The 14,171-nt window shown below is 43.6% G+C and overlaps 1 protein-coding gene and 1 long non-coding RNA gene across 3 annotated transcripts in view; one reads left to right on the top strand and one right to left on the bottom strand.

The window, feature by feature from the left end:
• LOC147582767 (uncharacterized) lies at window positions 1-4,869 on the bottom strand. The gene is made up of 2 exons (XR_015249495.1): window positions 4,462-4,869; window positions 1-279 (listed from the first exon to the last, which is right to left on the bottom strand). It is a non-coding gene; the product is annotated as an uncharacterized LOC147582767 (long non-coding RNA).
• NCOA5 (nuclear receptor coactivator 5) overlaps window positions 4,870-14,171 on the top strand; it is a 31,152-nt gene continuing 21,850 nt past the window's right edge. For both annotated transcript variants that reach the window (XM_086702354.1, XM_086702355.1), the window contains exon 1: window positions 4,870-5,012. The gene's annotated coding sequence lies outside the window, so the exon portion shown is untranslated. The remainder of the gene's footprint in view (window positions 5,013-14,171) is intronic.

The following is a 14,171-nucleotide window of genomic DNA, read 5'->3' as shown; positions in this document are numbered from 1 at the left end:
TTTATTTGGGAATTGCAGAGGAATTTATTTGGGACATACAAGCTATGGTAAACCGAGGGCGAGCCTGGAGAACAAAATGGGGGAACATTACTCCGTGGAGAGAAAGGAGGAAGTTGGAGGGGGCTGCTCTGAACAAAATTCCATTGAAGCAAAGCAGGAGTTCAGGGTGGTAACGGTTTCTCATTGGCTGAGTGGTGGCAGTTTCTCGTTGGCTGGGCTGTTGCTGGGCAAGGAGGAAATCTTTCTTCTTCCTGTTGGGGTAGTCCAGTGAATTTCTTCCTGCCCAGGAAAGCAAAAGGATCTGCGCTGGAAAGTTTGTGGGTGAGAGCTTCCCCTTGAGAGCTTCCCAACTCCACTCTAAGTGAGGTTTCCCTTTAATTACTTTCACAACCTTAAGGATGAATAGGATTAGTTAAAGAGGTGGCAGAGAAGGGAGGAGGGAGGATGGTGATGCAGGAAAAGGGTTGGGAGAGTATTTAAGTGGAGGCAACAGGAGGTACAAAGGCCCTGAGGTGGAAAGAATGTGGTGAATGTAGAGCCTGAAATGATACCAGTGGGGTTGCAGGTTGGAAAACAAGGGAGACAGTGGCATAATGTGAGTCTTAATGGCAAAGTTCCAGATCATCAGGACCAGCTTTATCACTATCCCAAGGACAGTGGGGGTGACAATAGATTTGTTGTATAAAAATATTCTAGCTATAGAAGAGAAAGAACTGGAGAGAAGAAAAGGTGAAAGCAAGGAGCCTAGTTTGGAGATAAGCAGAGGTGCAAGCTAGGAGTGCTGACAGCTTGAACTAGGTGGTGGTCAGGGCGGACCCATTCGAGAAACGTTAGGGGGAAGGATCTGGTGCACTGGATATGGGGACGAGGGATAACTCTGTGGCCGACTGTATTCCCTAAAGGTGGCTACGACTTCATCTTCCACCGACAGGCTCTGCTCCCAGCGAGTCCTTGCTATTCCTCCCATTGAGTGGAGGGCCTTGAATATGACAAGCATTATGAGGCTATATGACTTCTGAGGCTATGTCACAGAAGGCAATGCAGCTCCTGCCTGGTTCTTTCAGCCACTCTCCCAGGGCCCTGAGCACCATGTAAGCAGCATAACTGCTCTGAGATCACCATGCTATGAGGAAGCCCAAAGTAGCCCATGCAGAGACTACATGGAAAGACCCAGAGACTATGTGGGGAGAGAAAGATGTCCAGCCAGCCTCCAGCTGCTCCAGCCCCCCCTGCTGTTCCAGCTGCAGCTACTGTCTAACTCAGAGCCACAACCACTCAACCAAGCCCTTCCCGAATTCCTGGGCCCCAGAAACTATGAACAAGAATAAAATGCTTTTTTGCTTTACATCATCAAGTTTTGAATCTGGAACATTCATCCTTCAGATTCTGCCTCTACTGACTCGGCCAGTTATCCAGTTCCAACTCTCATTCTCAGTTTGAGTGATTTGGGAGAGACCCTGAAACATGGTAAATGCCTTTTAGGTATGTTATCTCTGTAATCACCAAGCCCCATGGTGTGTACACCTGGGAGGAGAGTTTTGTTGTTGTTGCTGTTGTTACTGTTAAGTATTCTACCCTAGACTCACTGAACCAGAATCTCCAGGAAACAATGAGCCAGGACTCGACCAAACTGTCCTACTCTCTGCCATCATCCTTAACCATTTTTATAATTATTATACTTGTATTGCATTTCTTTTTTTTTTTCAACGTTTATTTATTTTTGGGACAGAGAGAGACAGAGCATGAATGGGGGAGGGGCAGAGAGAGAGGAAGACACAGAATCGGAAACAGGCTCCAGGCTCTGAGCCATCAGCCCGGAGCCTGACACAGGGCTCGAACTCACGGACCGCGAGATCGTGACCTGGCTGAAGTCGGACGCTTAACCGACTACGCCACCCAGGCGCCCCTTGTATTGTATTTCTATACCCCAACATATGAAGGCAAATTTAGAGACGGATCCTTTGAGAATTTCATGTGAAGGGAGGGATTAATCAGATTGCCCTGGCAATCTGAGTAGCATAAAAGATTTATTTACCTGCTCTTTAAACATTTTCTCTCTTTAAACATTACCTGCTCTTTAAACACTTTCGTAAGTATATTTCACTTGGCTCTGGAAACAAAACAACTAAATATGTGCTATCTAGAGTAATAATAATTGAAACTCTGTGAATTGTCTCCAAAAGAAAGAGATATTACAGAATCAATGAGGAGCCCTGAATTTAATCCTCCTATAAAAAGTGCTATATGATAGAGAAGAGATACAAAAATGGTTTGGAGCTGTTATTTGGTGTTGAAATAGCTTGGGGAAAGAAGGAATCTAATTTGGAATCAAAAATAACACATAATGTATGATGTGACAGCATACATCAAAATCAATGTTAATCAGATTAAATTATTAAAAGGGGAAAGATAAACCATGGTAACATTAGAAAAGGAAAATATATATTTATTAAGTTTTCTGAAGGGAGGAAAGTCAAAAGTTAAAAATGAGTCAGCAAGGCTGTGTTCCTTCTAGAGTTTCTAGGGATAAATCTGTTTTCTTGCCTTTTCCAGCTGCTAGAGGCCTCCTGCATTCCTTGTCTCAAGGCCCCATCCTCCACCTTCAAAGCCAGTAGTGTAGTAACATCTTCCTCTCTCTCTCCCTCTCTCTTTCTCCCTCACTACCCCCTGCTTCCATCATCACATCTCTGACTCTGACCACCTACTCCCCTCTTATAAGGACCCTTGTGATGACATTGGGCCCACCTGGGTAATTCAGAATCATCTTCCAATCTCAAGATCCTTAACCTAATGACATCTGCAAAACACCTGTTGCCATGTAAGGGGATACACTCACAGGCTCCAGAGATTAGGACATGGACACTCTTCAGAGGTCATTACTCTGACTTCCACAGCTGTACAAAACGGTACTGACATTGATGGCTGTGTCATAGAGACTGATCTCCCTGATGGCTGAGAGGAGTCTTAGAGCGGCTATTCCATAGTTCCCTGAGCCACTCCTTTCAACATACAACAGAACTTGTTGAGTGGGGATAGTCCCATTCTGATCCACTTTGTTGACAGAATCTTGCTCTGAGGAGCTATTAGCTCTTGTTGGGGTTCACCAGGAACTTAATACCACAACAAAGTCCCCTCCACTCCCACCCCAGTGTCCTGGGGAACAAGGACTCGTTGATCAACTCCCAGTGACATTTATTCTATTTATTCCACCTGTGAACAGAGTAGTCGATGAAAACCCAAGGGCCGCTGTTTTCTAGGGATGTCTCACAAACTGTGAACACAAACAAATCTATAGAAAGACACAAACCGTGGGATCATAAGAAATCTATGAGCTGATGAGCCTGCACGATGAGCTAAGCATGAGTCTAAGAGCTTTGTGTATGATACTTACTACCTAATTTAACTTCACACTGACTTTATGAGGCACGTGCTATTCTTTTTTAATTTTTTTTGTTTATTTATTTTTGAGAGAGAGAGAGACAGAGTGTGAGTGGAGGAGGAGCAGAGACACCAGGAGACGCAGATTCCTTAGCAGGCTCCAGGCTCTGAGCTGTCAGCACAGAGCTCGATACGGGGCTCGAACTCACCGACCGCAAGATCACCACCCTGGGTGAAGTTGGACGCTTAACCAAGTAAGCCATCCAGGCGCCCCAGAGGCACGTGCTATTCTTATCCTTATTTTACAGATGAAGAAAATGAGCCATGATGAATTTTGAATTATTAAAGATCTAAAGACCAAGTGTATTTGTCCATAGGCATCAGGCACACCCTGCATTTGTCACAGGTGAGAAAAACTAGACAGTACAATGCATCCCTGTTTCCTTCCTTCAAGCATTTACCTGTAATTACACACTCAAGTGTGATAATTCACCTATTTTCTCTTTCCACTAGACAATAATCTCCAAGATAGCAGACATGGGTCTGCATTTGCTCATGATAGTGCTTTGAAAGTAGGTGTCTAATAAAGCATAGGGCCACCTAGTAAGTGTAAACATTCAATGAGCAAACGAGTGAAGGGATGAGCAAATGAGTGGTTGTCAGAGAAATATGACTTCCCATAGCGTTCAAATTCCACAGCCACCGTGTTTGCTTGGCATGCACTGTTCACAAGGAGAAAAACTAGACCCCCACAGGGTGTGAGGCATTTCCTAACTAATCAAAAAGCCTACCTGATTCATATAGCAATAGCTGTGATTATAATATTTACAATCATGTGAGCAAACTCCATTCCCTCCGACAAATTATTCTGGGAGTTAAATGAACGATACAACATTTCACATGCTTCACAGTCAGCACCTACATTCCGTGAATTTTTTTTTTTTTGACGTTGAATAAATATTCCAGGAAGAAATAACTCAAAAAGAACCTGTGACTCTATCTCCAGAAGCTACCTCTTGCCAGCGAAACTAATAGGGTACATTGCCTATTTAAATGTGAATTTAAATAAAACATTTTCTCTACCTCTCTGCTGTCTTTGTTCCTTGAGATCCGGAGGTTGCAGGAGTATGTACGCTACTCTCCAATACACATATCTAACGGTGTTTCGGGTTTTGTTTCGTTTTATGAAAAACTAAATAAAGTATTTTAGGATTTAAGTGAGCCGTTTCCACAGTTAGAACGGAAGGAAGACGCTCCGAAGACTAGAAGAAAGGCGCAGCCTCCTGGGATCAGGGAACCAGGCCCGGGACCCATCCTTAGCGGGGGACGCCGTTACTAGGCAACCCCTAGCGTTCTCAACCGCCGCCCCATAGCTACTTCCTCTCTCTCATTGCTAAGGAGATCGACGCCCAACTCAGCCCTGCCGTAAACCCGCGCGCTCTTGCGACATTGCCGCGCCTGCCGCTGCGTGCGCGCCCTCTGCCCCCACTCTCCGCCCCGGCCGCCATTGCCTCGTGCCCGCGCCGGTCGGTTGGTGGCGCCTTTGTCCTACGGCGGGCAGGTGGGCTGAGGTGGAGGCGGCAGGGGCGGGCCTGAGGCGAAGGAGCGGCCGAGAGCCCGCCGCGCTGGTAGCGGTGAGTGCCGGGAAGCGGTGGCCGTCTGCCGAGGCGTGGGGCTTGCGGCCGACGGTTGAGGGGGCCGGGGCCGGATGGGGAGGCTGAGGCGGGAGGGCCCGCTCGACGCGCGGCCGCGGCCGCGGCCTCGGCTTCTCTCCGGGTGCGCGCGGAGCTGCGCATGCCCGGTGCGGGGCGCGGCCTCTGGCTCCCGTCAAGCCCAGGCCCGGCCGGCCCGGGCGGCCCGTGGTGGGCTCCGGTCCGGGCGGCGCCGCACCGCGGCCGCCTCTCTGTGCGCGAACCGCCGACCGTAGTCCTCCGAGCTTCTCTGTAGGGTAGGGCTGCACACCCCGCGCCCCTTTCTCGAAACGGTGAAGTCGCTCGCCTGCGGGTCCTCAGCGAGTCGGTGGCGCAGGCGGGATTCGAACTCGGAGCGAGGCGGCCCGCCTCTCCGGGCGTTCTACGGGGCGTGCAGCGCCGTGCGGCGAACCGAGCGCTGGTCCCTGTCGCCGCCTCCTCGCCGCCCCTTGACAGCATCCTCGAGGCGCCTCCGTGTCGTGTGACGCCCCCACCCATTTTGTAACGCGGACCCCGGCCCCAAAGGACGGGGAAAGAAACTGTGCCCGAGGTTCTCGCGGAAATTAGCGACAGAGCCAGCGCCCCGAGTGTGACCCAGGGCACTCCTCTCCCGACTACCCGCCAGGGGCTTTTTTTTTTTTTTTTTTTTTTTTTTTTTTAAGACGGCGCTTCCCAGATTTCAGTCTCTCGCGTTGCACCTCTACGTCCGTGTACCATCTGTACTGCTGTTTATTTCCCAAATGTTAATTTTTTCCTTTGAACTGCCTCTATTTTCCTCCTTCTTAAACACATTTGTTTAAGGTGGAAACGTAAATCCCAAACCGTATGATGGAAAGCCAGTTATTTTTCCAATGCTCATAAAAAAAAATAAATAAATACCTGTCTATTAAAATAAACAGCGCGTCCTTGTTCCTGCTGAAATTATTGTGCGTTCCACGCTTTGGGAAACGCTGCCCTGCGAGTGTGGGGTTCATTGCGGTCCTGGCTTTCGCTCTGTGCACAGGATTTCTCTCTGAAGCATAGCGGATTCCGTGAAATGCCCCCCAGGATCTTCGGGGGTGGTAACATGAGAAGCTTTCTCGTTGCAAAGTGGTGTCGGTGTTGACCTACAAGTGGCAGTCCCACGGAGTTGCACGAAGCGTCGGCTCGAGCGCACGGGGTGTGCCGCCTCCGTTTTCTCGTTGCGTTGTGGTGTGGTAGCCTCCTGACCCTTTCTGCACCCGACGATGGAGCCGTTTGGGCTTTTGACGACTGTAGATGTAATGTTTTCTGTGTGAGTCGGTCTGGGTGTGAAAACTAACTTTCACGTTGCCTTTTTCCAACCCGTAAAACCCAGGCTTTTGCGCTGTGGGTATTGGAGATCACGTGGCTATTTAACATGTTTCTTCCCGTATTCTGGTTTCTTTGTGTTTCTTTCAGCTCCTCTTGTCACCTTCCCGATGCTCTTTGAAACCTCTGGCATGATCTTTTAACCTAAAACATAGAAACAGTAATTTTCCTTGTAGAGTGTGCCGGAGAAACCGTATTTCAAGGCCCCGTGGAAAAATTTTTCCTAGGTGCAGGTTGTCCAATGTTACAGGCAGGTGAACACCATATGTTTAAGGAAGGCATTAGGCTGGGGCGCCTGGGTGGCTCAGTGGGTTGAGCGTCCGCCTTCGGCTTAGGTCACGACCTCGCAGTCTGGGAGTTCAAGCCCCTCATCGGGCTCTCCCTCCGCCCCTCCCCCACTCGCGCGCTGTCTCTCTCAAAAATGAATATACTTTAGGGGCACCTGGGTGGCCCAGGCGTTAAGCATCCGACCTCGGCTCCGGTTGGCTCAGGTCATGATCTCACGGTCCGTGGGTTCGAGCCTCGTGTCGGGCTCTGTGCTGACCGCTCAGAGCCTGGAACCTGCTTCGGATTCTGGGTCCCCCTCTCTCTCTGCCCCTAACCCACTCGCATTCTGTCTCTGTCTCTATCAAAAATAAATAAAACATTAAAAAAAAAAAAAAGGAAGGCATTAGGAGCTCCTTTTGATTTGCTAGGTCATATTGGTGAATTGTTGAATAAAGCTAATTAGGTCCTCCAAAGAAAGGGAGGCATTGACCGGTTAACTTACGTAAACAGCCTGTTCTGTTTGTAGTCTGTTCATAAACTTAATGTGTGAGAGAGCAGATTTACTCTAATTCATTGAAAGGAAACTCAAAAAAGCCTGTTCGGATCATTAAAGTGTTTCCTCAAGGGCTGTAAAAAAAAAAAAAAAAAAAAATCCATACTCCTTGGGGTTAGTTTGGTATGAGCACAATGTAGTACTTACAGAAGGCCAGAGTGATTTTCTTCACATTTCTCAGCGTTGGTCCTGTGTAGAGAAGACAGGAGAACTTTTTACTCAAGTCAGTTTCAGAACTTCAGCAAAAGGAGCCTCGGTCTCCCTGTGCTCAAAAGCTAAGTCCGTTGCAGAGGCTACAGGCGTGTGCTGAACAGGAGTGCCTGGTGGCTTGAAACTTCATTCTTAAGAACCGTTGCAAGCATTCCATCCCTGTGGCCTGCAGATGGCAGTGCTTTTGTATGGCTTGTTACTGCTTTGAGAATTATTGGAATTCAGTTGTGCTTTTAAGAATGAGAAACCTTTAGGGGCGCCTGGGTGGCGCAGTCGGTTAAGCGTCCGACTTCAGCCAGGTCACGATCTCGCGGTCCGCGAGTTCGAGCCCCGCGTCGGGCTCTGGGCTGATGGCTCAGAGCCTGGAGCCTGTTTCCAATTCTGTGTCTCCCTCTCTCTCTCTGCCCCTCCCCCGTTCATGCTCTGTCTCTCTCTGTCCCAAAAATAAATAAATGTTGAAAAAAAAAAAAAAGAATGAGAAACCTTTGGAGGAAATGTATTTAATATTCCCTTCAACTATCGTTGCTTCTTTGTTTTTGACTCCCCACGTAGAGAATGAAAGGTCTGTTCCTAAACTCACTATTACTCTTAGTGGTAATGATAGCATACAACCAGCAGCACGTATGATTTACAAAGCAGGTGTACGATACCAACGCGTTTGTTCCCGCCAATCTTGTGAGATAGGTAGGCTGATGTTGTATCTTCTTTGCGTATGAGGAAATAATGACTCAGGTTAGATTTCTTGCCCGAATCACATATTTAGTAGAACATATTCAAGGTATTGTTGAAGATAAAAGATTTTGTGGTCAAGCAAAATTGGGAAATTTTGAGATAAAGAGGTGTCCTTATTCTAGAACTTCTCAGAGGCTTTAATATGCTAAACATGTGCACTATAGATGTCCAAGAGAGGAAAATATCATTGGTGCCTTTCTCTTGCTATCCTCCTACAAACATCTTGGGTCCTAGTGTTCTCCCAAACCTGACTACTCTTTCTGCCACACTGTTTCTTCTCTATATCTTGTGGTTTACTAATGATTACCGTGTGTCTTTGAGACAAGTGCTTCTAAAGCTCAGTCAGCTTTTTTTGTGCCAAAAGATTTGTCCTGTCAACAGCATAGGCATTTGTGTAGACTGTTTGGCTTAAGCAGAGTTAAACTCTCAAGAAGTTAAAAGGGCAGTGACCAACAGAAAATTACCCTCTATTCCACTTTCATTAATGAGAAGTGTTAATGAAAGGATCAGGGTAAGGCCACTGTCTGAAGCAGCAGCACATTAGGGAAATATGAAGTATACTGACAGCTAAATATATAATACCAGCATGCCTGCTGCTTTTTAAATGGTGGTTTTATTACCACCAGATATGAATATTTATAGGGATGGTCATTTTCATTCTTTATGCTTTCATTCTTTATCACTAAAAAAATAAGAGATAATAGGTCAGCTGGACGAATTACTTTTTTGTTAAGAAAATAATTCTCTTCAAAGAATCAGCACTTTTGCACACCATAAGACTCTTTTCCCTTTATTTCAATTCAAAACAACATTATTACTGACCTGCCTAAAGACCGACAACTTTAGGGAAAGATCAGGAAAACTTAGGTTGCATTGGAGAGCATTTATAAAGCAGTCTTATACCTTTATCTCTATAAAATATCTTGAGTGGTTCCCTGGTTTGGATCTAGAATGATTGAATTACTGAAGATTAGGTTGGTCCTACAGTTAGTGGGCAAGCTTTGGAGAACTTTGAATTATGAGTAATTTGGCCTTAAGTGGATATACTTAATTATGCAGTTGGAGATTGAGATAATAATAACATGTATTTAGCATCAGAGATGATACAAGAAATTTATTTTTAAATCTCTCTTTGGAAATTATTCTTGATATCAAAAAGAAAAACTAAGAAAAACATGATTCCGTTCAGTACAAAAACTTAAGATTATGAACTGAACCTTTTTTTGGAAAAGTTATAGTAGGACAGCATCAGAGTCACTAGAACAGCTAGTTGGAAATACATATCTGTGGATGCAGCTCGCCACCCCCTCCCCCGCTAACTGAACAGTCTCTGGAGGGGCTCTGGGGGCTACAGAATCTGCCTTTCAGAACCCACCCCTGCGGTTGTTACGTACATTAAAGGTTTGAGGACCTCTGATTTAGGCTTTAGAAAATGAGTTTTCACTGGAAATAGAAGTTTGAAGTAGATTCTAGTACTAATCTGTTCGTATCTCAGATTACTAATAGGAGTTAACAACTCTGGTTTATGGTTGTATACATTTTAAGCAAAACTGTAATTTAAAATGTTTTTTGGCTTGATAGTCTGGACTAGAGGTAATAGCAATAGTTAGAATATCTGTGCAGTTTTCAATATTATTCCTTCCATTCACATCAGTAGGATGATTTCACTTTCATGTGAACAAAGACAGCAGACTTCCAAGGTTCCATGGTCTGCTTATTAAATTTAGGTTTGCTCCACTTTGCTTTTAGCGGTGTGGATATGAAATTCTGTGTGTGACCATTTTTCTCTTCTTGCAGAGAGATGCATTTAGATATGAAAACCAATTGCCTCAGAAGAAGCAGGAGTTTCAGCCCCTGCCAGCAAACCAATACCAACAAGTCTAGTTGACAGAATTTAGAGAAAACTTTAGTTGGTAGTTTGCCATTTATTAGCCAAAGAAGTGGATAATATGCTATCAAAAAGTGGCAAGCTCAGTGGTTAATATTTTTCTTGCTATTTCATAACTAGGTAATAGGGAAAAGATGCTTAAGTTTTCAGGGTACTTTTTAAAATGGTCAGATGAAATCGAAGAGAAGGTGTTGGTGCACACTCCTCCTTGGGGAGCAGGGGCACAGACCTTATAATTGGATACTATCTTTAGTACTATGGAAACTTGGGTTGATGATTCCATTTCCTTTGGGGATAGCTATGTGATTATGTTTACTGTTTCCAGGGGTTGTACTTTGACAGATTTTAACCATTGTCATGACATTTTCTTTGTAACAGGTTATGTTCATGGGTTATTACCCCTTGAATACAGGAGTTTAAAGAGGTTTCTAAATGGAGGATCTAAGTATATGTTGTACATAAGCTAAAGGGATAAACAGAATATAGTTCTCAAATACCTGCCAAGAATCAACTGAGAAGCTTGTTCAAGTACAGATTCCTAGGCTTCATCCTCAGATTCTAAAAGTTTGCGATGGGGCCTGAAAATGTGTTTAACTATCTTCTCAGGTGGTGCTGATACGTCTTCAGTAAAGGAGTGCAGTGTGAAGAGTGGAAAAAATGTGTATGTATATAAATGTGGAGAGGGGAGATGGGGAATTGTTTACTGGATATAAGGAGTTGCAGTTTTATGAGATGAAAAAGTTCTGGAGATCTGTTGTACAACAGTGTGAATAAACTTAATATGCTCACTTAAAAATAGTTAATATGAGGGGGGCCTGCTGGCTCAGTCAGTAGAACCTGCTACTTTTGATCCTTAGTTCAACCCTCATGTTGGGTGTAGAGCTTGCTTTTTAAGAAAATAATAGTCAATATGATAAATTGTATATTGTGTGTTTTTTACCACATTAAATTTTTTAAAAGATATTAGAAGAAAACTAAGGAAGGGTGCTTGGTTGTCCGTTTCTTCCTGAACGGTGGGTTTAACTCATTTTTGTTAGCTATTAATTACTGACTCTGGCCCTCAGTTTATTTTATATCCCTTTACTGAAGATAACCTTTTAAATATTTGTCTCGTACCTGAATAGGCAATATTTTTAAGGTCTGAGCTTTAAATACTCTTGCCCGCCCCCCCCCCCCTTTTTAGATAATATACATACAGTAAGCCTGCATTAGTTTGGCTTCATTGAGACTCCTTTATGGTAGCTCAATTTATATAGGCCCTCTTGCCACCAATCTCTTGCTTTTCAGTAACAAAGTTTTTTGTAACCTTTTTCCGATTCTGGCTTGCATCTGTGATTCCTCTTTTCTTCCTCTTATCCCCCTACTCCCTACACTAAACTTCCTATAGTATTTCTAATTATGTTCTTCACACCATTCCTTCACTTTTGCATGTGCCAAATGACTTCTCTCTTTCTGGTAAACTCCTATTCATCTTCCAGGACTCAGTTTAAATGTTACTTTTAGGCCATCCCTGCCCCTTACTCTTTCCAGTCTCCTCTCTGTCCTGTTCCTCTCCCCTGCGACACCCATGTACACAGAGTTAGGCCTTTATTATCTCTGCTATAAACCCATTTTAGATTATATTATGATTATCTGTATGTGTCCTGCTCTCCTTTATTAAGCAGCAAACTCCTTTAAAGCAGAGACTTTACCCTTTTTATTTCCATATGTCTAAGGCATGGTACATAGTACATAGTAGGCCTAGATGCATTTGGTGTGCTGGTTATGAACTATCCTTTCCAGTTTATTAATTTAGTTCTCTAAGGATCTCTACTTGTACAGTTTAGTTGAAATTTTACTGTGTTAAATAAACCTATACTTGAAATTTTTTGTAGCTCAGACTATTTTACTAGTTTAGATTAGCTCAATCTTTGTGAATCCAAATTAGTGAGTTTTTTTCTCTTAGCTGATGTTCTCCTTGAATCAACATAACCAACACAGGTGGAATATCCACTTCATCAGATTCAGAGAAATCAAATGACTTGACTAACCACATCCCACACACACACCAAGTAGAACTAGAACTCTGATATGCTGATCCCAGGCAAGTGTTCTTTCCTGAAAAGAAGTAAAAGGGGTAGGAAATTAAATGTTGATAGAGAATGTTTGTCTGAAGTGTTGAAGTGAATAGAATATCAGTAGCAAAGCCAGAAACATTGTACAGTTGACCCTTGAACAACATGGGTTTAAACTGTGTGGCTTCTTATGTGCAAAATTTTTTTTGGTACTGTAAATGATTTCTTTCATAACATCTTTTCTCTAGCATACTTTATGGTAAGAATACATTATATAATACATATAACATACAAAAATATGTGTTCAACTGTTTATATTATTGGTAAGGCTTCTGGTTACCAATAGGCTATTGTTAAGTTTTTGGGGTCCTTGGGGCTCAGTGCCCCTAATCCCTGCATTGTTCAAGGACCAACACTGGTTTGAGGTGATAGGTGGGTGTCTGGGGTACTTAAACATTGGAGTGACTAGCATAGACTGGGCCTTTTCCAGGTTCTATCAGTTTGATCCGGGAGTCTTAGCAAGTGTTCATAATGGAAACCCTGTCTTTCCACTCCCTGTTGGGGCAGCATAGCATAATGTTTAAGCACTTTGGTGTCCGACAGACCTAGATTTGAATCCTAGCTCTTTGTCTCCTGATGATCATGTGACCTAAGATAAGTCATTTAATTTCTCTAAACTTCAAATTTTCTCATTCACAAAATAGAGATCATAATAGTACTTAACTCCAAGAGTTGTAGAAAGGATTGAATGAGGTAATGCACATAATGTTCTTAGTTCAGACTCTGGGACAGAGTCAGCGTTCTGTAAATATAAGTTATCATTGTTTCCCCCGTTCCTATACTGAGGAATAATAATCTAATACAGTTAAAGATAGAATAATTATTTTAATTAGAGAATGAAGGAGATAATCAAATAAGAGGGAATGCATGGTTTTTAAAGTGAGCTTAAAGGGTTGATTTAGAAACCACAAGCAGAGCATTCTCTTATCCTTAACTCATTATAGTGTAACTGGTTATAATATTCCTGATGTTATACCGTCAACGTCATCTTCACAAGTATAGTTTAAATGAGAAGTGCTGTCCTTTCCTCTCCCGATTTGGGGCGTTTGATGTGTGATAACCACTTTATTGTCAGTGTGATTTTCCAAGTGGCATCATCTTTATAATCACATATTTTCAATTTAGTGGTAACTGATTTTTAGGTGGTTTCAGCTAAGGCTTTGGAGAATTTTATTTCATTTGTAATCACTTGGCAAAATTGTGTAGGCTTCTGGATTCTTTCAACAGCCAATGGTGGTAGTGTCACTAAGTGCAGCGATTCATACTGCACTTATTTAGCATAGTCTTTATGGTTTTCCATTGTGATAGCTTGTGATAAAAATTGATGTTAAGGGGCACCTGGGTGATTCAGTCAGTTAAGCGTCCGACTTTGGCTCAGGTCATGATCTCACAGTTCATGGGTTCGAGCCCCACGTTGGGCTCTGTGCGGACAGCTCAGAGCCTGGAGCCTGTCTTTGGATTCTGTGTCTCCCTCTCTCTGTCCCTCCCCTGCTCTCACTGTCTTCTCTCTCTCTCTCTCTCTCTCTCTCTCTCTCTGTCTCAGAAATTAAAAAAAAAAAATTAATTGGTTTTAAGTTGAAAGGAATTGATTTTATGATAGTACAATTAAAGGGGCACCTGGGTGGCTCAGTCGGTTGAGCGTCTGACTTCGGCTTGGGTCATGATCTTGCGGTTCATGGGTTTGAGCCCTGCATCGGGCTCTGTGCTGACAGCTCAGAGCCTACAGCCCGCCTTGGATTCTGTGTCTCCCTCTTTCTCTGCCCCTCCTTACATTCCTTCTCTCTCTCTCTCTCTGTCTCAAAAAAAAAAAAAAAAAAAAAAAATTAAAAAATTTTTTAATAAAAAGAGCAAAGCAGCTCTTGGTGCTGTGAATGAAACATGCATTTTTATTTATAGCATTATACAAAAACCATTGTGTGAACCTTGTCTAGCATATTAGTCTAAAATAAAATTGTACATTAGGCATTGTGTTGTTCTTTGAAAGTTCTTTAACCCAGTCTTTTGTGACT

This window comes from Puma concolor, chromosome A3, assembly GCF_028749965.1.
Source record: "Puma concolor isolate L17-30 chromosome A3, mPumCon1.1.hap2, whole genome shotgun sequence".
Classification (NCBI taxonomy): Eukaryota; Metazoa; Chordata; class Mammalia; order Carnivora; family Felidae; genus Puma; species Puma concolor.
The sequence above is the reverse complement of the archived record's forward strand: the minus strand, read 5'-3'. Positions and strand labels throughout refer to the sequence as shown.